Below are 23146 nucleotides of genomic sequence, written 5' to 3'. Positions count from 1 at the left end.
CAATTATTTTTTAAAAATAAAGTAAAATTAATTATCATTTAGATTAGCTTGTCTCAAAGAACAGCAACATTTCAATGCCTCATTATGATTTCCTTTCGTCTGCCAGGAAAATGAATCGAGCTCCTTTACTGCAGAATTGTATAATCACACCGAATATAAAAAGCAAGAGAAAGAAACCATTGGCTTTGTACCACTGCACCAGGAGAGCGACTTGGAAATGCATCAACTGATTAGCATAGCAGTATGAATAAAGATTGTTTCTTTAAAAAAAACTAATATAGCATCTTCTAGAGAGCGCCATTGGCAAACAGAGCAGGCTTCGTTCACCTGACTCTCTGCCAGGAGAGAAACTGTTATAACTAAGGCAGGGATGGCAAACCTTTTCGGCACTGAGTGTCAAAAAGGGAGCGTGCATGCACGCTCATCAGAGCTACAACCCGGAAGAGGAGCTGCCCAGGGGGCATGTGCGCTCCGGGAAATGAACTTCCGGTTTCTGGCATACCGAACAGCAGGTCTTCTGGTTTCTGGCATGCCTGTGTGTATGACGATCAAGTGGCCGGTGCGCATGTGCACGCTGGAAACCAGAAGTCCAGCTTTTCTGGTTTCCGGCACTGCTGCACATGCAGCCAGCTAATCGTCGCACACCTTGAAGAGGAATGGGCAATGCAGCGCGTGCCAAGCAACATGGCTCTGTGTGCCACTTTGGGCATGCATGCCACAGGTTTGCCATCACAGAACTAAGGGTTGGAACAAGCAGAGGCATATTCTAATATTTGAAGCCGCTCCCTCTTTCCAATCAAATCAACAGCTTTTATTATGACCAGAAAAAAGTTCATTTTAAAATATACCTTATTTTTCAGACTATAAGACGCTCTGGAGTATAAGACACACCAAGATTTCGAAGAGGAAAACAAGAAAAAAATAGTTTTTTTCCCCTCTCCCCAGTCCCCAGGAGGACTCTGCAGGCCTCCCAAACTCTCTGTGCATCCCATTTTTGCAAAACACTGGCTCGTTTTTGTGGAAAAGCAGCCTCCCAAATCCCCCACGCACCCCGTTTTTGCCCTCCCCAACCCCCAGCAGCACTCTGCAGGCCTCCCAAACCTTTTGCGCACCCCGCTTTTGATGAAAATGGGAGGCGTGGGGCGGGGTTTTGAGAGGCCAAAAATGGCTGAATTGGGTACGTCAGAACTGGAAGCCATCTTTACCTTCGGGCCTGCCACATTTTCTACTGTGGGAAAATGGGAGGGTGGATTATATGGAGTATGGGTGATACATAGTAAAAATAACATTCTTTTCTCAGAGAGTCAAGGACTCCTTGCCCAGCAGGTGAGACGATGTGACTGGGAGGCATCTCCAGTTCTGGGCGGTGCCTGATTGGCCCATGTGATGGGCATGTGGGTGCCGGGCAGGGACTTGAACTTTCATTTGGGTGGGGAAAAGCTGGAAATGTTCAGATTCGGGTTTCCCTAGATGTGCCAACATGACATCTCCAATAAAATGGAACTTTGAGGAAACTCAAGCCTCGGAGTCTTCTTTCATTTGGGTGTTACTTGGAACCCTGAGATGGTTTATAAGATGCACCGACATTTCCACCCTCTTTAAGGGGGTGTGTGTGCATCTTATACTCCGAAAAGTACAGTAAATTACAGGAACATTCCAGGACCAAAAAAGAGCATGGGGGGAACATGCGTCCCCTTTGTGTGCCCCGTTTTGGGTTCCAGGTTGGTGCAGAAGGCCTTCACGGCCCAAAACGAGTTGCGAAAAGGGGAACATGCATGCACATAAACCCCCAAAATGCAATGTGAGTGCGCCAACACATGCACCCCTCCCCCACGCATGCACGGCAGAGATCTAAAGACCACTGGCTGGCGAGAGGCACATGCCTAGGCACAGTGGAGGTGGGCTGGGGCAACGGCTGGCATTCCCACAGAGCGGGTTCTGCGTGCCACCTGTGGCACAAGTGCCATAGGTTTGCCATCATGGATATAAGACAATGTCAGCTCTTTTTGTTACTTAAGCTAAGTTTTTAAAAAGTACTGTTGGGACAGCTGCTAAGCCCATCACATATCACACACCATATCCCAAAAATGCTTTACCCTGCAGGTATTCTATGATAGGTGACTGACAGCTCTCATCAGATGAATCAAGGATGGCAGTACCTTAAAAGGCAGGAAATATGAGCAGTCTATAGTACTCATGTAGTTACTCATTACCAGCAACATACCAATTTGCTAGGGATTTACTCCATGAAAATAGACTGTTAGGGAAAACATTGCCTCTGCCTTTATCACTGACTACCAGGAGATTCTGGATGTGGGGGCAGGGGGACCACAGATATTAAAAGGCACAATGATGCGTTTGCATTTTGCTAAATGTCATAAATTCTACCTCAATCGCTCTTTTCCATTGCTCTTTTCCATAAATTAATCTCTCTCTCTTCTGCCCGCACAAATTGCTTCCCTGAATGCACTTTTAATACTACAGCCCAAAGAGCTTTAAATCAACAAGGGTGCCTTAGATTACCTTGGTGAGCAGTTAAATCTTCTTGAGCTCTTATAAGATTCCATGGACTGAGTTATCCTTCCCTTGGAAAACTTTTTTTTAAAGATAAGATAACCTTTATTGCCATTTTTTTTAACTGTGAGCCCACTGGTCAACATTAAAAATGAAATTCAAACATCACCAAAGTACCTCGGACTTGACAATATTTATGGTCCCCCACTAATAGTTCCTACTCCTTCTGAGAATTCCATTCATATTAAAACTAGTATATTTTAGGAAGCTTCATCCATAATGTGTACGAGCCCCATGCAGCTCAGATTTTAAAAAAAAAACCTGTGGAATGAGTCAATAGATCACGCTTTCTGTGCAGAGAATAAATGGCAGTGAAATGTTTCTTTCACTTCACTATCATTCCCGCTGCCAAAGCATGATAGCTGCTCCAGAATTACTGACAGACAGCTCTGGAATTAGCAGCACTAAGAGAGGGATATAATCCTGATAAAGCAACATATATACTTGAAACCACAGATTTTTTTGTTGGGCATTATACCAGAAAAATATGATAAAAAGACTATATATCTGGTTTTACATATACTAAGCACAACCAGAATTGTATTTGCACAGCAATGGAAAAACAATGAGATTTTGTCAGATGAGAATGTAATTAAAAAAACTTTAAAATGTGCAGAAATTGATAGATTAACACTTACTATTAAGGATAAAAAAGAAACTGAATATTTTTTTGATATGGAACGTATTTTATCAATGGCTAGACGACAGAAACAGAAGTCAGAAAAGAGTGGATATAAAAAGAAGAAACATTTATGTGGAGAGTTGTTAAAGAAGATGTTATTATTGTTATCATATTATTATATTATTAATATAAATATATATAATGAATACGACAACAAACATGTGGATTATGATTGTTTAAAAATACTGTTTGATGGAAATTGAATGTTATATAAACAAAATAAATAAAACATGGGGAAAAAAACAAAGGGATAGAATCAAGATCACGTGAAGTGATAGTACCGCTTTAGAAGGCCTTGGTAAGACCAAAGTTGGAATACTGCATCCAGTTTTGGTCACCACGATATTAAAAAAAATATTGAGACTCTAGAAAGAGTGTAGAGAAGAGCAACAAGATGATTTGGGGACTAGAGGTTAAAATATATGGAGAACTGTTTCAAGAATTGGATATGTCTAGTCTAATGGAAAGATGATACCATTCCTCCAATATTTAAGGAGTTTCCACAAAGAAAAGGGAGTCAAATTAATTATCCAAAGCACTCGAAGGGAGGACGAGAAGCAATGGATGGAAAGCAGTCAAGGAAAGAACCAACCTAGAACTGCGGAAAAACTTCCCAACAGAACAATGAATCAGTGGAATGACTTGCCTCCAGAAGTTGTGGATGCTTCCAACACCGGAGGTTTTTTTTAAAAAAAAACAATAGGACAACCATTTGTTTGAAATGGTGTAGGGTTTCCTGCTTGAGCAGGTGGTTGGACAAAAAGACCTCTATGGAAGTGGTGGGATTCAATTTTTTTTATTACTGGTTCTGTGGGCATGGCTTTGTGGGCATGGCAGGGAAAGGTTACTGCCCATTCCCTCCCTACCCCACTAACCTGCTTTCCAGCTCCTGTTCTACTGTTCAGGGCAACAAAAGAAGGTCAGCTGGGAGGCAGTGGGGGCACGGCCAGCCTATTTGCTGGTTGTCCGAACTACTCAAAATTTCTGCCACCGGTTCTGCAGAACCTGTTAGAACTGGCTGAATACCACCTCTGCTCCATGGTTGCTTCCTATTCTGTTTTCTGGCATGCTCAAAACTCCTTCACTGGGCTGGCTGAACACAAAAGGGGGGGAGGGTTGCTAATGAAAAGTTCTCCTAATTCATACTCAAGATTAATTCTCTCTATGTACTGAGTATTCCCAGCTGCTTGAATGAAGCATTCAAACAGATAAGGAGCATGAACTGCGAGAATAAGACATTCATACCATGCCAAGTACCAGGACTAGGCTGGGACCATGGATAGTGATATCTTGTGGGGGCAGGTTTGCTAATTCAGTGGTCTTCCTGTTCTATTCAGGGATGGAGGATTTCTCTGGCATCTGCATACAGCATTGCCACAAATGGTATGTGTAACTCACTTGATCAGAGATGGCCATTGAGATAAAGTAACATTAGAGTAATATAAAGCCATCTATGGATGATGCAATATCTCTGTTTTCTATCTCTACGACATCTCTACATCTTTGAGGGTAGAATAATAACCAACTTCATCTTAATTATGATTTCATTTCTTGAGAACATAATACACTTTCTAACCTCTTACAATACTAGACAACACAGTATCAACAGTAGAGACCTTCAAGTTTTAGGTTCTATTATATCTCAAGACTTAAAGTGGACACCTAACATCAAAAGCATCATCAAAAAAGCACAACAAAGAATGTTCTTTCTGCATCAACTCAGAAAGCTCAAATTGCCCAAAGATTCAGATCTCCAGATGAATGATTGAATCTGTCATCTGCACTGCTATAACCGTCTGCTTTGGCTCTGCAACCAAACAAGACAGAAACAGACTTGAATGAATAGAACTGTAGAAAAAAACAATTGCTACCAACCTGCCTTCCATTCAGGGCCTGTATACTGAACGAGTCAAAAAGAAGGCTGTGAAAGTATCTACAGACCTCTCACATCCTGGACATAAATTGTTTCAACTTCTACCCTCAAAACGACATTATAGGGCACTGCACACCAGAACAACTAGATACAAGGACAGTTTTTCCTCGAATGCCATCACTCTGCTAAACAATTAATTCCCACAATACTGTCAAATTATCTATTAAGACTGTATTACTATTATTCTCTTCCTTCCTAGTACCTATCACTTGCCGCTTATGACTATAACTATGTTGCTTGTATCTTTACAATGTATATTGTTTTATTTCCTAGTATGATTTGATTACTTATTTAGTATCCCTTGACTATCACCAATGTTGTATCTTATGATCCTTGATGCACGTATTTTATTTTTCTTTTATGTACATTGAGAGCATAGGCACCAAAGACCAATTCCTTGTGCATCCAACCACACTTGGCCAATAAAGAATTGTATTCTATTCTATATTCTATTCTCTCATTATATTAAAGTTCAGAATCATCTATAGATATTCATTTGAATCCAAAGAAAAACTGGTCTCTGAAATTAATGCAAGCGTTCACATGAACGAAGGCACCTTCAAGAGAAACTTCAGATCTCTACACAAGCCTGTGTAGCTTATGGAGATACCACCAAAGTCTACAAAATTGAAACCTCCAGTTTAAACACTACATTCCTACAAATGCTCACTGTTTCACTGGACTGTGCATGCTGCAGAGGTGAAATTCTCCTGGTTCAGCCTGGTTTGGCAGACCTGGCTAGGACGATTGGCATCAGTTCTCTGAACAGGTGGCCTTGCCCATGCCCACCTGGTTGCCCTCTTGCCACTCACCTCTTCCGGCCACTCAACCCGCCCACCCAATCCAAACATTTCTCCCTCCATTCACAGCAGAGCTGCTGCAGCCTTTCCCTTTAAGGTAGACCCAGGGAGGGAGCGAGCCAGGGGAGACCATAAAGGGAGCAGCAGAGCTCTGCTGTGAACAGAGAGAGAAATGTTCGGATTGTCTCTGCTACATAATTCAATGTTAAATGCAGCAGAGACAATCCAAACCTTTCTCCCTCCATTCACAGCAGGGCTGCTGCAGCCTGTCCTTTTAAGATAGTCCCTGGGAGGGAGGGGTCCAGGGGAGGACCATAAAGGGAGCAGCAGCTCTGCTGTGAATGGACTCATACACACATTTTTTCCTACCGGGTTCTGTGGGCGTGGCTTGGTGGTGGGGCATGTGACTGAGTGGGCGTGACCATGAGTGACATCGAGTGGGCCATGCCCACTCAGTCACAGGACCCCACCACCAAGCCATGCCCACAGAACCAGGAGTAAAAAAAATTTGAATTTCACCACTGATATGACCAAGGAAATACAAGTTTTAAAGTACCATATCCTTTGGAGTATAACACACATTGGAGTATAAGATACACCAAGAATTTGAAGTGGTAAATTTAAAAAGGGCTTTGCACTCTGCAGACCTCCCAAAAATGGCCCGTTTTTCACAAAAACAGGCCCATTTTTTGTCAAGAAAAGAGCATGCATAGCCTTTAGGAGGCTTGTAGAGTGCTCCTGGGGGCTGGGGGGCAAAAATGAGCCAAAAGCAGTCCATTTTTTGCTCATTTTTGCCCTCCCCAGCCTCCAGAAGCAGTCTGGAAGCCTCCCAAAGTCTATGCACGGCCATTTTTGCAAAGGGGGCGAGGTTTCAGGAGGCCAAAAATGTCGTATTCAGTGTATACGATGCACCCAGATTTTCACCCTTTTTGGGGGGAGAAAGTTATGTCTTATACTCTGAAAAATACGGTAGCTTTCAGCTCTTCCCAAGTATTGTAAGCAACCTTCAAGTGATTCTTGGAATTTACGAAGAGCGCTCCGCTCCTCAGTTAAATCTAAACTTTAAGCAAGAATCGGGCTGGTTTATTCATGGCTGCGGTATTTTATCCCTTGGCATGCATCTCCTTTGAGCTTTCATGTCTGCATTAGCACATTTTAATGAGGATACCTAAGAGAAAAAGGTTAAGAAAAACCTTTTTTTCCGCTCCTCAACATATTTTTATCGGGGTGGAGCTAAGATGGAGGACAGGCAGCAATGGATGTAAAGAGCTCTTCCAAAAGTAAATCAGGCAAATACAATTGCAATCACAAATCTCCTGGATCACCAAACTAACAAATTTTGTAAGAAGCTGTGGCCTTCCTGTCTCTTGCGTAACAGGAGAACAATTTTTAAAAAAAGAGCTGCCCAAAGAATTAAGGATATAGAAGCACAAAACGATACAGCTATCCTTAGTAAGGTGGATAACCTGAAATGGCTGAGCAAAAGAAAGATACTTTTCAAGTAGACAGCTATTTGAAGGTACAACTGGCAAAACATCTTAGGGAGATATTTATGTGAGCGAGATTCAAACAGCTTGACACAATGGTCAGATATGGGAGATTCCACTCTATACCCTGCAATGAGCATCTCTGCATTTGCAGAGTGGAAGAGGTAGAAGACCTGCCTCACATCCCATTTCATTGTTGCTTGTATAAGGGGGTGAAAGACAGGTACCTTGGTCTATATACCAAACGGATGATCCACTGGCATCCCCCTATCAAAACAACTTACTTTATGTGCGGCCAGAATCTGAAAATAACATTTAACACAGCACAGTACCTAAACAAAATGATTCGGCTGAGATCTACAAATGTGGGACTGATTGCAGTAGATTGCAATGTTATGTCATTTTATTCTATTTTACATATTTATCTATTAAATTATATTGTATCTTGTTCTATAACTATTGTATTTTACCCTACTCTTATTTTAAATTGTTCGTATAGGATTTTATTGGTGATATGTATTTGAACCTTGTGCTTTGATATGGCCTATAAGCTGTTTATAATAAGCTATAAAGCTTATTATAGACAGAGACACAGTTTATTATAGACAGACAGAGAGACAGAGAGAGAGACAGAGAGAGACAGAGACACACAAAGAGACAGAGAGAGAGAAAGAGAGACAGACAGACAGACAGACAGACAGACACACACACAGAGGGAGACAGACAGACAGACACACACACACAGAGAGAGAGAGAGAGAGACAGACAGACAGACAGACAGACAGAAAGATAGAGACAGACAGCAGGCAGAGAGAGAGAGAGAGAGAGAGAGAGAGAGAGAGAGAGAGAGAGAGAGAGAGAGAGAGAGAGAGAGAGAGAGAGAGAGAGAGAGAGAGAGAGAGAGAGCCAGGGGGCAGGGCTTTTGAGTATTTTCCCTATCCTTGATAAATTCTACCCAAATATTCTTTAACAGTTTAAAAATAAAAACATGACCAGACCCCACTATGGTGGGTTGATTAAAAATCATTCTGTGTCTCCACAAAATTCCTGAGAATGAAACAGCTCAACAGTGAGCTATAATTCACTGAATTCCATTTCTTTCTTTGTTTTCACTGCAAAATTGTTATTTTAATAGGAAAGGTTTAGTTTTCTGCAAAAGAGGGGAGGTTTTTTTTTAAACAACCAAATTATGCTATTTTACCACCCCACCACCCCAGTGTCAAAGAATATCTTGCATAATCTTCTCTCTCTTGAACCACAGAGGTTACGTACAGCTGGCTGCCTCTAACAAAGCTCGTTTACCATCCAGCACGGTATATAACCAAGAATGCATGCAAACAACAGATTTCACCGCTGCAAAATGGGGAAAATGATGTTCCTATAAGACCAACATAAGCTACAAAAGCCCAACTCAACATTCCTTGTAGATTTCTGTACACACTTTGTAGTGATTGTTGGAAGATTGACAGTTCTAGGTAACTCATTAGAGTAAAATGCCCCTATGCCACGCAAAGCAAGCTGAATGGACCACCATGTACTCCCTTTTCCATTTTATTTTATTCCATTTTATTCATCGAATTGCTTGTTTATCAGACATGTATACTGCTGAGGATTAAGTCAATCCACTATTTTTGAATGCTTCCTCAGATCACGGCAAGAGTCTGCCGAGTTTACAATGGATTTGTAACCTGCTTTTATTCTTTTTCACAAATAACTCAAGGCAGCAAAACACCCATGCACGTTCCTCCTCCTATTTTCCCCACAACAATAACACTTTCAAGAAGGTTGTAATCAGCGGTGGGTTGCACATTTTGTTACCACTGGTTTGCCCCATCTGCGCGCACCCACTTCATGTCTACATGTGCATGAAGCAGGCGCATGGGTGCCTTCTGTGTATGTGCCGGGTCTTCTGTGCATGTGACTGGCCTCAGAAACATGCCCAACTAGGCATAGAGCTTGGGCGGGTGGCTGGGTCCACCCACGATTTCCGCCACCGGTTCGGGCAAACTGGTCCAAACCAGCTAAATACCACCTTTGGTTGCAATGAGAGAGAATGAGTGGTTCAAAGTTATCCAGCTGGCTTTCACAGCTAAATCAGGATTTGAACTCATAATCTCCTACGTTCTAGTCTGGGGCCTTAACCACCAGAACAAACTGGCTCTAATAATGCACGCAAAGACTTTAGTTCCTAATCCTAATCCCACTATATAGCGAGACCAACACATCTCAAATAATATGTTAAGAAAGCAGGGCAATAATTTACGCTATGTTTTAATATCCAAGGATTTTTAAGATATTAAAATGTAGTGCAAATTTGGCAGTTTCCCATTCTGTGTTTGTATTCACAGTTCATGTAAAAATAAACATAGCAATTTGTCTTTTGTCTTAGTGGACGGCCTGAACCCAGTGGCTGCGGTGTCTGATCTATCTTGTAGGAATTTATTCAACAAACTATAATTAAGAAAGCTGGTTTGCATCTGTGGCACTGGACCCTGGATTAGAAACTGGGAGACCAGGAGTTCTAATCCAGCTTTAAGCACAGAGGTTAGCTTTATAATTTTCTCTCAGCTCAGAGGATCATGACAAACCACTTCCCAAAAAATGATGCCAAGAAAATGGCAGGGATTTGGCCATATCATCACCAGGAATCAGGATGGACTTGAAGAAGAAGAGGTTGTATTCAGCAAGTTCTGACCAGAAATTTTGAGTAGTTTGGAGACCTGATAAATACCACCTCTCACTGGCCCCACCCCCATCGATTCTCTGCCTCCTGAGTCCCAACTGATCTTTCCCCTGGAGTGGGGTGGGAATGGAGCGTTTGCAACATCCTTCCCCTTGAGTGGGGTAGGAATGGTGATTTTGCAGTATCCTTCCCCTAGAGTGGGCAGGGAATGGGGATTTTGCAGTTTCTTTTCCCTGAAGTGAGAAGGGAAAGGAGATTTTACAGTATCCTTCCCCTGGAGTGGGGAAGGATGGATGGATAGATAGATGATAGATAGATAGATAGATAGATAGATAGATAGATAGATAGATAGATAGATAGATAGATAGATAGACAGACAGACAGACAGACAGAAAGACAGACAGACAGACAGACGGTATCTAGATGAGATAGATAGATAGATAGATAGATAGATAGATAGATAGATAGATAGATAGATAGATAGATAGATAGATAGATAGACAGACAGACAGACAGACAGACAGACAGACAATTGGATGGATGGATGATAGATAGACTCTATAAACTACTTAGAGAGGGCTGTAAAGCACTGTGAAGCGGTATATACATTAAGTCTAAGTGCTAAGTGCTATATACATCTAACCAAAGGAAAATGCCTTTTAGAAGTTTTGATTTAATCATAGCCTTCTTTTGGGCTTAGGCTAGCCAGTTTCACAATGATAAATGCATGTTGTCATAATTCCTCCTTCTCCCTACATCCTGGTGCCCTCACAGCACCGACTCTTGTAGAACAGGACTGCAATCAGAAAGTTCAAAATTAATAGCTTTGAAATCTCCAGCATTCATAAGCATGTGTTTTTATCGCTTCTGGGCAGCGTAGACAGGATGCTCTTGTTATTTATTATTTGTGACAGTCACCTTTTCCCACTTCATTTGCGCTGGGTGGGAAAAGCATTGTTCACATTTAGCAGATTCTTTAATGAGACCACAACATCTTTCTTCATCGGATGTGTGGATTTCAACTCAAGAATCCCAAATATGTCATGAATTCTCTGAGGTGAAGACAACAGATATCCCAATTAGACAATAATAGACTGAGGACTGCTATGTTCTACAAGAGTCCATTCTTCTCTATTTTAGATTTCCTCCAGATCAGCTGCTTTCACTTCTGAAAACTGACCAGCACTGATATAACAGAATAACAGAATTGAATCTTGTCTAGCTCCATGCTGATGGTACCTGATGATGTTACCCAGAGGTGGTATTCACTCACCTTCCCTACTGGTTTGCAAATGTGAGTGTGCGCACACAGCCTTCTGTGCACATACTTTTGGCAAAAAAAAAAGTTTAAATCAGGGGTGAAATGCTACCAGTTTGGACCGGTTCACCTAAACCGGTAGCAAAAAATGCTACCAGTTCGCCTGAATCGGTAGTAAAAAAAATGCTAACGGTTCACTCAAACCAGTATTAAACAAATGCTACCTGTTCGGGTGAACAGGTAGTTCCAACGGTCAGCTGTGTGACAATCAGGTGTGCCACCCAAAATTGTGCGGCAAAGCTGATTGTTGCACACACCTGATCGTCGGAACTACCAGTTTGTCCGAACTGGTAGCTTTGACAATTAATTGTGTGACAATCAGTTGTGCCGCGTGATTAGAAATGAGAAATCAGGCAGCACAGCTGATTGACATACAGCTGATCAGAACGATTGGTTTGCACAAACTGGTAGCATTTTTTTACTACCGGTTCAGGCGAATGGCGCATATGTGCGCATGAAGCAAACCAGTCACAGACTTCAGAGCATTTCACTCCTGGTTTAAATGGGATGCCATAGAGCAGTGATGGCGAACCTATGACATGTGTGCCACAGGTGGCACACGGAGCCATTTGTCAGGGCACGCAAGGCGCTGCCCTGTCACCTGGCCAGCGCACATGCGCACACTGGCCAGATGAGTTCACACCTTTTTAAAGCCATTTTTTGCCCTCCCCAGGCTTCAGAGGCTTTATAGGAGCCTGGGGAGGGCGAAAAGAGCCTCTCCCACCCACCCCCAGAGGCCCTCATGAGCTTCCCTGACGCCTTCGGAGCGCTCAAAATGACCCTCCGAGCAAATTGGAAGTCACTTCCTGTTTGCTGGGAGGATTGTTTTGAGCGCTCCGAAGGCTTCAGGAACTGTCCGGAGGCTTCCCTGACGCCTTCGGAACGCTTAAAACGACCCTCCGAGCAAACCGGAAGTGACTTCGGAGGGTGTCCAGGGGGACGGGGGAGGCTGTTTTCACCCTACCCAGGCTCCTATCAAGCCTCTGGAGCCTGGGGGGGGGCGAAAAAAGCATGTAAAAATGGGGGGTCATGCCTGCAGTGCGCACATGCGCACTGGGGGGGTCGGCATTGCATTATGGGTGCGGCACGCCCACACACAACCCCCCTGCACTCCCCCCACTTATGGCACGCGAGCCAAAAAAAGGTTCCCCATTGCTGCCATAGAGCTACCCGCGATTTCCACTACTGGTTTGGGCAAACAGGTTCAAATTGGTAGAATACCACCTCTGATGCTACCTAGTTTGGGTAATGAAACATCTGCCAGAAAACAACCAAGTTCAGAGACTAACTCCTCCTATTTTTCTCCATCGTTACGCCAATAATTAGTTGCAGTTTGTTATGGATGGGCTGAGGGAAGACATAGGAAATGTCATTCATTCATCTGATCAAGTATTGAGAATAGTGGGACAAGCAGAAGAGCTAAAACGGCAAACGCAATAAGCAAAACTGAGTAAGAAACTGTGAAATAGAAGTTTTGGAAAAACCAGAAGAAAATGTCAGTTAGAAAAGACACTGTCTGAAAAATAAAAATAATCCACCCATACCATATATTCTGACTGCAAAAATCTCGATGACCACTAGATGGCAGCAAGATGCATTGTTTTCTATAGCTCTTTCCTGTCATCTAGTGATTGCTCTGATTTCTGCAGCTCAGATAGAATAGTTCTAACTCAATCTTGACAGGTGGATAATTTGTAATAACGTGATGTATTGCATACACATTTCTAATGTTGATTCCTTCCCCCTTATTCTTTTCATGGACACAGAGCAGTCCGTCTAGGTTGTGACAAAAATTACCCCCAACTTGCTGGCAATTCTGTGGTTTTTAATGCCAAAACTTGGAAAGATGGTTCAAATCTTCATCTTCTTCTTTTAATGACTCCATGATCCCTTAGGGGTGGAATCTGGGCTACTGAATGGAGCTGTGTTTATTGGCTGGATGCCTTTCCTGTTGCCAATGCAGAGTTCTATTCAGCAGATATATTCTCAGTGTGCCCAGAGAGAGAAATATCTGCCTCTACCTAGGATTGAACTCACTGCCTCCTGATTGAGGCAAGAGCTCCAGGAAAGGTGGTTCAAATATACTGAAAAATATCTAGATGGGGTCAAAACCCAGATCATGCAGCCAAGATGGTCCTCTAAAGAGGTACTGCTCCCCTATTGCACTTCTTCTCCATTAATTTCTGCCTGTCACCATCCTTTCTTGTCGAAAACCCGAATGCCAAACACATTGCAATACGTAGTTGGTTTAACCAGATCCTTTGGGAAATGATTCTAATTAAAGGAACGTCAATTGTAGTCCCCAAACAACACTGGTGGCTGACTTTACTACTGGAAATACTGTATACAAAACCTTCCTTTCTGAAAAGTCTTTTAAGGGCTTGCTTTACAGTCCACGAGTGCAGACGAGAATTGATGTCTCTGCCTCAAAGCCCCTGCTATCTAATTTAAAAGAAAACACAGTAATAAACTTGTAGCAAAAACCAAAAAACAAGAGAAAACCATAAAAATAGCTGTTATTTACACCCATATCGTTCCTAAGAGCATTGGTGTAAACAGTTTGTTGTTTGTGTTTACTTTTAATTATTGGTTACGAATTATTTATCACTTAGAGTGATAGCCTCTGAAGTTTTCCTTTAAAATTGTAATTGCCTATTAGCATTTTGTTTTCCATAGCTTTGATGTCTATAGTCCATAGGTGGAAACACCCATCAACACATCAACACACAAATATGGTATATATCTGACATGGGCCTTTATTTATGGATAGGAGAGGAATGGAGGGGAGGAGACAGGAGAACAGAGGAGAGCAGAGAAGAGAAGAAATGGTATGATAAGATAGATATAAAATAAGATATAAAATCTATTTTTAATAGATCCTTGTTCTTTTTCCTGCATCTTCACACACAGTACAACATTTTGATAAGCTAATCACCTAGATTTATGAAAACTTGATGTAACAGGCTTCAGATCCAACAGCCACTACCAACCTGTTTTCTATCGAGGGCCTGTACACTGTGTGAATCAAAAAGAGGGCCAACAAAAAAAAAAAGAGGGCCATTAAAATATTTATAAACCCCTCATATCTTGGACATAAATTGTTTCAACTCCTACCCTCAAAACGATGCTATAGAGCACTGCACACCAAGACAACTAGACACAAGAATAGTTTTTTCCCGAATGCCATCACTCTGCTAAACAAATAATTCCCTCAACATTGTCAAACTATTCACTAAAGCTGCATTACTATTACTATTAGTCTTCTCATCATTCCTATCATCCATCTCCTCCCACGTATGACTGTAGGACTGTAACTTGGTTGCTTGTATCCTTATCATTTATATTGATATTGATTTTTTCCTGATTGCTTTTTTGTATCCTGTGACTATCGTTAAGTGCTGGGCCTTATGATTCTTGACGAATGTATCTGGTCTTTTTATGTACACTGAGAGCATATGCACCAAAGACAAATTCCTTGTGTGTCCAATCCAGTGGTGGGTTTCAATTTTTTTTAGAACCTCTTCTGTGGGTGTGGCCTGCTTTGTGGGAGTGGCTTGCCAGTCATGTGACTGGGTGGGAGTGGCATGGCAGTCATGTGACTGGGTGGGCATGGCCAACTTGTAAAATGTGGTGACACTCACTTAACAACGTTCTTGAAGCAACCAAAATGTTGGCTCAGAAACTCTGGCATTTGAATCACACAAGTCTTAAAGGTGTCAAGTTACAAGACCCTTGCACCCCTAACCCTTTAGAAAAAAAACCCAGGGGTGTTCAAAGTTGACAGCTTTAAGACTTGTGGTCTTCAACTTCCAGAATTCCTCCTCTGGCTCTTCATCTTGATGATGTGCGGATGGGCGGAGGGAGGGAGATGGAACCGGTTCTAAACAGCACTGTAGATTTGTGGAACCTCTTCTATAGAAGAGGTTAGAACTGGCAGGAACTCACCCTTGGTCCAATCACAGTTGGCCAATAAAGAATTCTATTCTATTCTATTTAAATCTTCCATCCAGAAATTACCAGAATGATGGACAATGCCCATGGCATCAACATGGTTTGGATACATATCGTCAATTTAATTGCCACAATTATGTAATTATGCAAAATTAAAAAAAGTTTGCAGAAATTTACACCATTTTTAATTAGGGAAATGGCTTTGATACCAATAACATAAATTTGAATCTAACGGACATTCCACTTAAACAAAGCCCTTACCTGAAAGTCCATTAAATCAAGGCCTTACAGTAAGTATAATAACTTTTATACTGTAAGGCTTTCACATTGATTAAAAAGGTTTAAAAAAAACAACAACCTGAGCTTTTACCAAAGAGAAATGAAATGAGGTATTTCCTGTAGGCATTTCATCACTGACATTGTTTTATATATGGGTAATGCAGAAGGATAACATGCAGCCATTTTGAAATCAAGCATTCAGGCCAAAAATGGCCTGAAAACAGCCAAAATGGTAAAAAAAAAAAAAGAAGAACAGGCATGCACACACCGGCCAGCTGATTTTCGGGTTTCTGGCACTCTGGCATGCACACATGCATGCAGGTCAACACATGTTCCAGTTTGGGCACTCGGTGCCAAAAAGATTTACCATCACTGCTCTAGAAGGAAGCATGTAGTTGCCTAAAATGTGACACACACACACACACATTTTATTTTCCCCAAACTCTGGGTCCTCTGTTATGTATTTAATCTTACAACAGAGAGAAAAAAATTAAACTAGCTTGCATTTATAAGATGGACTGCCAGGATAACATTCCCCTTGCACATATGTGCTAGTCGTTCCTGACTCTAGGGGGCAGTGCTCAACTTCATTTCAAAGCCAAAGAGCCAGCGCTGTCCGAAGACGTCTCCGTGGTCATGTGGCCAGCATGACTAGACACCAATGGTGCACAGAATGCTGTTACCTTCCCACCAAAGGTGGTACTTATTTTTTCTATTTGCATTTTTACATGCTTTCGAACTGCTAGGTTGGCAGAAGCGGGAACATGTAACGGGAGCTCAATCCATTATGCGGCGCTAGGGATTCAAACCACCCAACTGCCGACTTTTCTGATCGACAAGCTCAGCATTTTAGCCACTGAGCCACCGCATCCCTTATGCATACATATATATACATACAAACAGATGCATACATACATCCCAAGTAATCCTGGGGTTGACAAGAAATTGGTTATCTATCTTTATTTATTTTCAAGCCTGCAACTTTTCCATACTCCTCGATTTTTCCTATCAATGTAGGCGCAGATTCAAGCTCCTCAAGAATGAAAACTAAGTCATCTGCAAATGGTTGCAACTTATATTCTTCTTTTTTAATAGTCATTCCCTTTATTTCTTCCTCTTCTCTGATCCTTCTATTTAAAACTTCTAACATAAAGACAAAAAGTAGCGGTGATAGTGGGCAGCCTTGTCTCGTACCTCTTTTTATTTCAATAGGATCTGTCAATTCTCCATTTATCATTATCTTAGCTGTTTGCTTGTGATATATCGTTTGTATAGCTTGAATAAAATTCTTGCCAAAGTTCGTTTGTTCCATTTGTTGTATCATAAATAACCAGTCCATATTATCAAACGCCTTCTGTGTGTCGAGGAACATCAAAGCCATTTGCTTTTCAGGGTGGGCCTCATAATATTCCAAGGTGTCCAAAATCATTCTTATATTATCTCTAATTTGTCTCTTCGGTAGAAAACCATTTTGGTCCGGGTGGATAAACCCATTTAAATATTTTTTCAGTCTCTCTGCCAGTACAGATGCAAATAATTTATAATCTGAGTTTAACAAGGAAATAGGTCTATAGTTCTTAATTTGCATATGGTCTGCCTCCTCTTTAGGTAGCAATGTAATGTATGCTTACAGCCATGAGTTAGGTATTTTACTTTCAATCATTAGTTTGTTCATACCTTCTAACAGTGGAAGAGCCAAGGATTCCTCTAGGGTTTTGTAAAATTCCACAGGTAAGCCATCCGGTCCCGGGACCCTCCCATTATTTTGCCTTTTAAGAGCTTCAGTTAACTCCATCATTGTTATTTTACCTTCTAATATAGTTCTAATATCATTTGGTATTTGGGGGAGATTGGCATTTTGTAAGTATTGTTTAACTTCTTCCTCTTTTATATTCTCTTGTTCATACAATTTAGTATAATAGTCCTGTATAATTTTCTTCTTTTCCGTATTTCCATAGTGTATTTGTCCTTGTTCATCTCTTAGTTGTATTTTCTTGGCCTCTCTCTCCTTTCTCAGTTTATATGCCAACCATCTACCTGGTTTGTTTGCATTTTCAAAATAATTCTGTTTAGCTCCTCTAATTTTTTGTGCCAGTTCCTCCTTTTCCAGTAAGTCCATTTTGTGTTTAATTGTATCAATTTTTATTTTAATCTCTTTCTTTTGTGGAAATTTCTGTAGTTCTTTTTCCAGTATTCTATAGTCTTTTTCTAAGTCCTTAGATATTTGTCTTTTCTTTGAATTTCTCATTCTTGTATAGTCTATTATCAAACCTCTAGAAAAGGCCTTCATTGTGTCCCAAAGGTTCTGCAAGGATGTATCTTCTTTTTTATTTTCTTTAAAGAAGAAAGTAAATTCTTTTTCCATTTTTTTTACAAAGTCTTTCTCTTTCAATATCATGTTGTTTAGAGTCCATCTAGATCTTGTTATTTGCGCTCTCCATTTTATTGTCATTGGATTGTGATCCGCCCAAATGCTTGGTTCAATTTCCACTTCTTGTGCACTGCCAAATAAATCAGTTGAAGCCCAAATCATATCAATTCTAGAGAATGATAAGTGTCTATTTGAATAGAAGGTATATTGTTTTTTGGTAGGACTTCTTTCTCTCCAGACATCTTTTAGATTTATTTCATCTATCATCCTGAAGAAGGATTTCGGGAGTGTTTTTCCATTTGATTTTATTGTTTTATGGGTTTTATGATCCATGTTCTGATTTATAATGCCATTAAAATCTCCCATCATACAAATATCAGCATAGTCTAAATCAGAAATTTTCTTGTGGAGTTTTTTTATAAAATTCATCCTGTTTTTCATTAGGTGCGTAGATTGAAATTAAGAGTATTTTCCTTGTATTATCCATAATTTCCACCATTAAAATTCTTCCATCTTCATCTGTGTAAATTTGTTTCACTGGAATTTTATCTTTAATATAAAAGATCACTCCTCTTTTCTTACAGTCCACCAAGGAAGTAAAATTTTTTCCAAGTTTTGGTTGTACTAATAAGTGACCATTTCTTTGTTGAATGTGTACTTCTTGTAAGCAAATTATGTCTAATTTTAATTTTTCTAATTTATGAAATATTTTCCTTCTTTTGATTGCTGAATTGTCCATTTATATTAATTGAAAGCAGTTTTGTTCCTTCCATCATTATGTTTTATACATAGGATTTATAGCTCTAGTTGATCTTGGTTCCCATTGTTCTCTAATCTCTATGGCACCTTTTTCAATATCAATCCCACCTACGGCACCCTCCATCTTCTCAGTTTCAGTTATAGGTGTGTCTAACAATTGCACCAGCAATTCTTCTTTTCCAGACTTCTCGGCCTTTCCTCTCAGATATTCTGTATAGAAGGCTTCTGTTTTTTCAATCGTATCAATTCTGTATCTTTGTCCTTTTCATAGAAATATTAAACCTTCCAGTATCAGCCATCTGTAATTAACTCCTATTTTGAGTAAAACTGTGGTCAGGAATTGGTATTTTCTTCTCTTCTCTCTCACTCTTCTTGGAATTTGCTTTAAAATTACAATCTCCTTGCCTTTATATTCCAATTTTCTATCTCTTGTTTTCTGCAATATTTGTAGTTTTAGTGCTTTTTTAGTAAATCTTACATGGACTTCCCTTGGGAGAGAGTTTCTCGTTGCATATCTTGTATTTACTCAAAATGTCTCATCTATGCCGTCCAACATCTTCTCTTGAGGCATCTCCAATACCTCTATCAGGATTTCAGATATTATTTGTGGGAAACGTTCTCCCTTTTCTTCTATTATATTTTGAAATCTTAAGAAGTATTCGGAACGCTCCATCTCCCATCCTATTATTGCACTGCTTTCTGTTTTCATTTCACTCAGTCTGCAGTCAACTTCTTCATCCCTCTTCTCTCTTTGTTCATCTCTTTCAGCAATTTTTTGCATTCTATCTTCTTGTTTTATTATCTATTGTTGTATGTCATCTATCTTTTCCTCTGTTTTATCTGTTTATCTGACAAAAAATATACCATCAAAACAAAAACAAAAAGAATTGGTGGAAATTTTGGAAATGCAAATTACAAATAAGGTTAAATATTTGAGGATTTCTTTAACAGCTAGATGTAGTACCCTTAAAGAAGACAATTATCTTAGATTTAAACAACAAATTGCAAGAGATTTGGTGAAATGGGAAAATCTTCAACTATCAATGATTGTGAGAATCTCAACAATTAAAATGAACATTTTACGTAGAATCCTATACTTGTTCCAGACAATTAGGTTGGGGAAAGAATATTTTGAAGATCTAAATAAAATGGTATTGAAATTTATATGGCAGGGGGAAAAAGCAAGAATAAAATGCAAAGTGCTGCAAGATATTAAATCAAGAGGAGGGTTGGGCTTACCTCACTGGGAGCTATATTATCAAGCAACTAGTGTGATATGGACCAAGGAATGGATATTGTTAAGAAATGTTAGGCTTTTGAACTTAGAGGATCATGACTTGTTGTTGGGATGGCACACATTTTTATGGTATAAGCCCTATACTATAAGGGAACTAAAGCATATGGTTATTTCAGAAGGCATTATATAAGACAGGCTATGTTATTAAACTGAGAGAAGGTCAAGAGGTTACATTATTTAAAAATTCCAGTCTGGATATCAACCATTGAAGCTTTTTCATATTCAATAATATATAAAAAGGAACAGTTAGATATGCTGAATTATTAAATACAGAGGGTGAACTCAAATCTATACAAGATTTGAAACAGGAAGGTATTGAAGTTAATTGGTATTCTTATGTGCAAATACATTCTAGATACAATGAAGATCGGAAAAAGGAGGGTTTTTATATTAAAATGACTGAACTAGATAAAATCTTAACAGGTAATGATGAAAAAGTAATTAAAAAACTCCATGCCTACCTATTAGAAGTGAAGCAAGAATGTCTAAGAATAAATCCAAAAAATGCTGGAAATGTCATCAGACGCTGGGCACATATTACCACATGTGGTGGACTTGTACTGAAGCTAAAAGATACTGGACTATAATCCACATGTGGCTGGAGAAAATAATACATAAACACATAAACCTAAAACCAGAACTCTTTTTATTGGGAATAATACCAGAAACATACAACAAGGACTTGAAATATCTGATTATAAATGTTTTAGCAGCTGCTAGAATTGTATTTGCCAAAAATTGGAAAAATGAGAAATTACCAACACACGAGGAAATTATTCAGAAAATAATGGAATGTGCTGAAATGAGTAAGCTTACATTTGAAATTAGAGAACTAGAGGATGAGCAATTTTATAGAGTATGGGATTTGTTTTACCAATGGTTAGATAAAAAAACCTGGAAATGAAATTATTTTCTTATGCAATAATAGAAAGTTATATTTACTGCTATGAAAGTTTTTTTTAAAAAATTATGAAATAGACTACTTATTTACACGATATATGAAGAATGATAATGAACCCAATGTATAGGAGTGGGATGATTTGTACATTTAGGTATAATTGTAGGTAGTGATCATTCTATACTATAAAGATTTCTGCTATACTAAATGGACTAATAAAGATGTAATAAACAATGGATATTTTTATGAATTGAAATACTTAATGACTATATGGATTAATAATTAACAATGAAAAATTTTATTTGGAGCTGTGGATGATTGATGACATTATGGTTAATTGAAGGTATAAATGTACAATATGAATTAATGGGAATCTTTTGTTTTAATCTTTGTTTTGCCTCTCTAGAGATAGGCAATATTATAATTCTATAAAGACTTATTGTTACCTAATAGATAATTATGGATTCAAGGAAATAAGGGTCGTCACAAATGAAAGAATATTAATGGTAATCTGAACACATAATGCTCAATGAAATATTTAGTTAGGTTTAATGGATAACCAGTGACTTTATTTTTAATTGTAAAAACTGATGCACAAAAACTTGTAACCAAACGACATGCTTGATGAAATTGAGGAAAGTTGTTTTTTCTCCTTGCTTTTGTTCTGTATGTGTTGTCTTGTTTTTTTAAAGAAAAATAAATAAATAAATAAATAAATTATTTTTTTAAAAAAGAAGTTGATTATCTAAATGGACTCCTTATTTTCCCACAGAGTACAAGAGGTTCATAATACTAGTTTGCAAAACAGTACATGTAGATTATCAGAAAATTTATTATTAAGACAGAGAGAGAGTGGAGATTTCTGTTTAGATCAAATTTCCTAGGGCAATGCACTTTTAAGTCCAATTAACTTTGGGCTAAAGGAAAAGGTCTCAATTGCATCGTTAAATCTAATTCTTGGTAAGATTGCCTACCTGGGGTCTCGGTTTCGTGATATTTATTTAATTCCAGGCGATTGGATTAGAAGCAATTGTCATAATACCAAAATTAATTAAAATGACCATTGGCTTACCTGAAGGGTCCTTTTCTGTACACCGCGGGAGAGTCCAAGCAATGGGTTAATTCAGTCTGCTTGCCCTTAGGACTGAGGAACTATTTTTCCTTAAGCCACACCTCCTCCTGGTGTGCTCAATCCCCCAGAATTCTTTGAAGGAGTCAGTTCGTGCGGACGGAGCGAAGCGTCCAAGATGATGTACTGTTGACACGAGGAACCCGAATCCCGGCCTTGAGAGCCAGGGTGGGTTGGACTCTCCCGCGGTGTACAGAAAAGGACCCTTCAGGTAAGCCAATGGTCATTTTCCTGTACACCGCTTGGAGAGTCCAAGCAATGGGACATACCAAAGTTATTGTCCATCTGGGTGGGCAGAAAAAGGCTCCCGGGATTCGGTCTCTGACACAACCGCCTGGAGCACACGCCTGCCGAAAGACGCCTCAGCCGAGGCGAAAATGTCCAGTTTATAGTGTCGCACAAATGGAGAAGGAGAGGACCACGTAGCGGCCCTGCAGATGTCCAGGATCGAGGCCTGGGTGGCCCAGGCCGCTGAAGTAGCAGCACTTCGTGTGGAGTGTGCAGTGATGCCGCGCGGGACGGCCTTGGATTGACTTTCATAGGCAGTCGCAATGCAAGCGCGAAGCCACCTGCCAATTGTGGAGGAAGTGACCTTCTTCCCTAGGGAACCGGGCTGGAAGGAGAGGAAAAGAGCCTCTGACTTCCTGAATTCCGCAGTACGAGCGATGTAGACCTTCAGGGCCCTCCTGACATCAAGATTGTGCCAGGATCGCTCTCTGGGATGCGACGGATGAGGACAAAAATTTGGCAACACAATGTCTTGCGCCCTATGGAACCATGAGTTTACTTTGGGGGTAAAGGTCGGGTCCAGCCTCAAAATGACCCTGTCAGGGTGGATGACGCACAGATCCTGGCGAACAGAGAGAGCCGCCAGCTCCGAAATCCGGCGAGCTGACGTGATGGCAATCAAGAAGGCCGTCTTCAGCGTCAGGAATCGAAGAGAAGTAGTGCGTAAAGGCTCGAATGGAGGGCCAGAGAGGGCCCG

General features: G+C 40.2%; 1 protein-coding gene across 1 annotated transcript in view; it reads right to left on the bottom strand.

Moving 5' to 3' along the window:
- Positions 1 to 23146, bottom strand: part of PCDH7 (protocadherin 7) — a gene marked incomplete at both ends in the record, with an annotated part of 312585 nt that overhangs the window by 258103 nt on the left and 31336 nt on the right. The window lies entirely within an intron of this gene.

The sequence above is a fragment of the Natrix helvetica genome (assembly GCF_964273705.1).
Source record: "Natrix helvetica genome assembly, chromosome: 7".
Taxonomy (NCBI): Eukaryota; Metazoa; Chordata; class Lepidosauria; order Squamata; family Natricidae; genus Natrix; species Natrix helvetica.
This window is presented reverse-complemented; position numbering and strand designations above follow the sequence as displayed.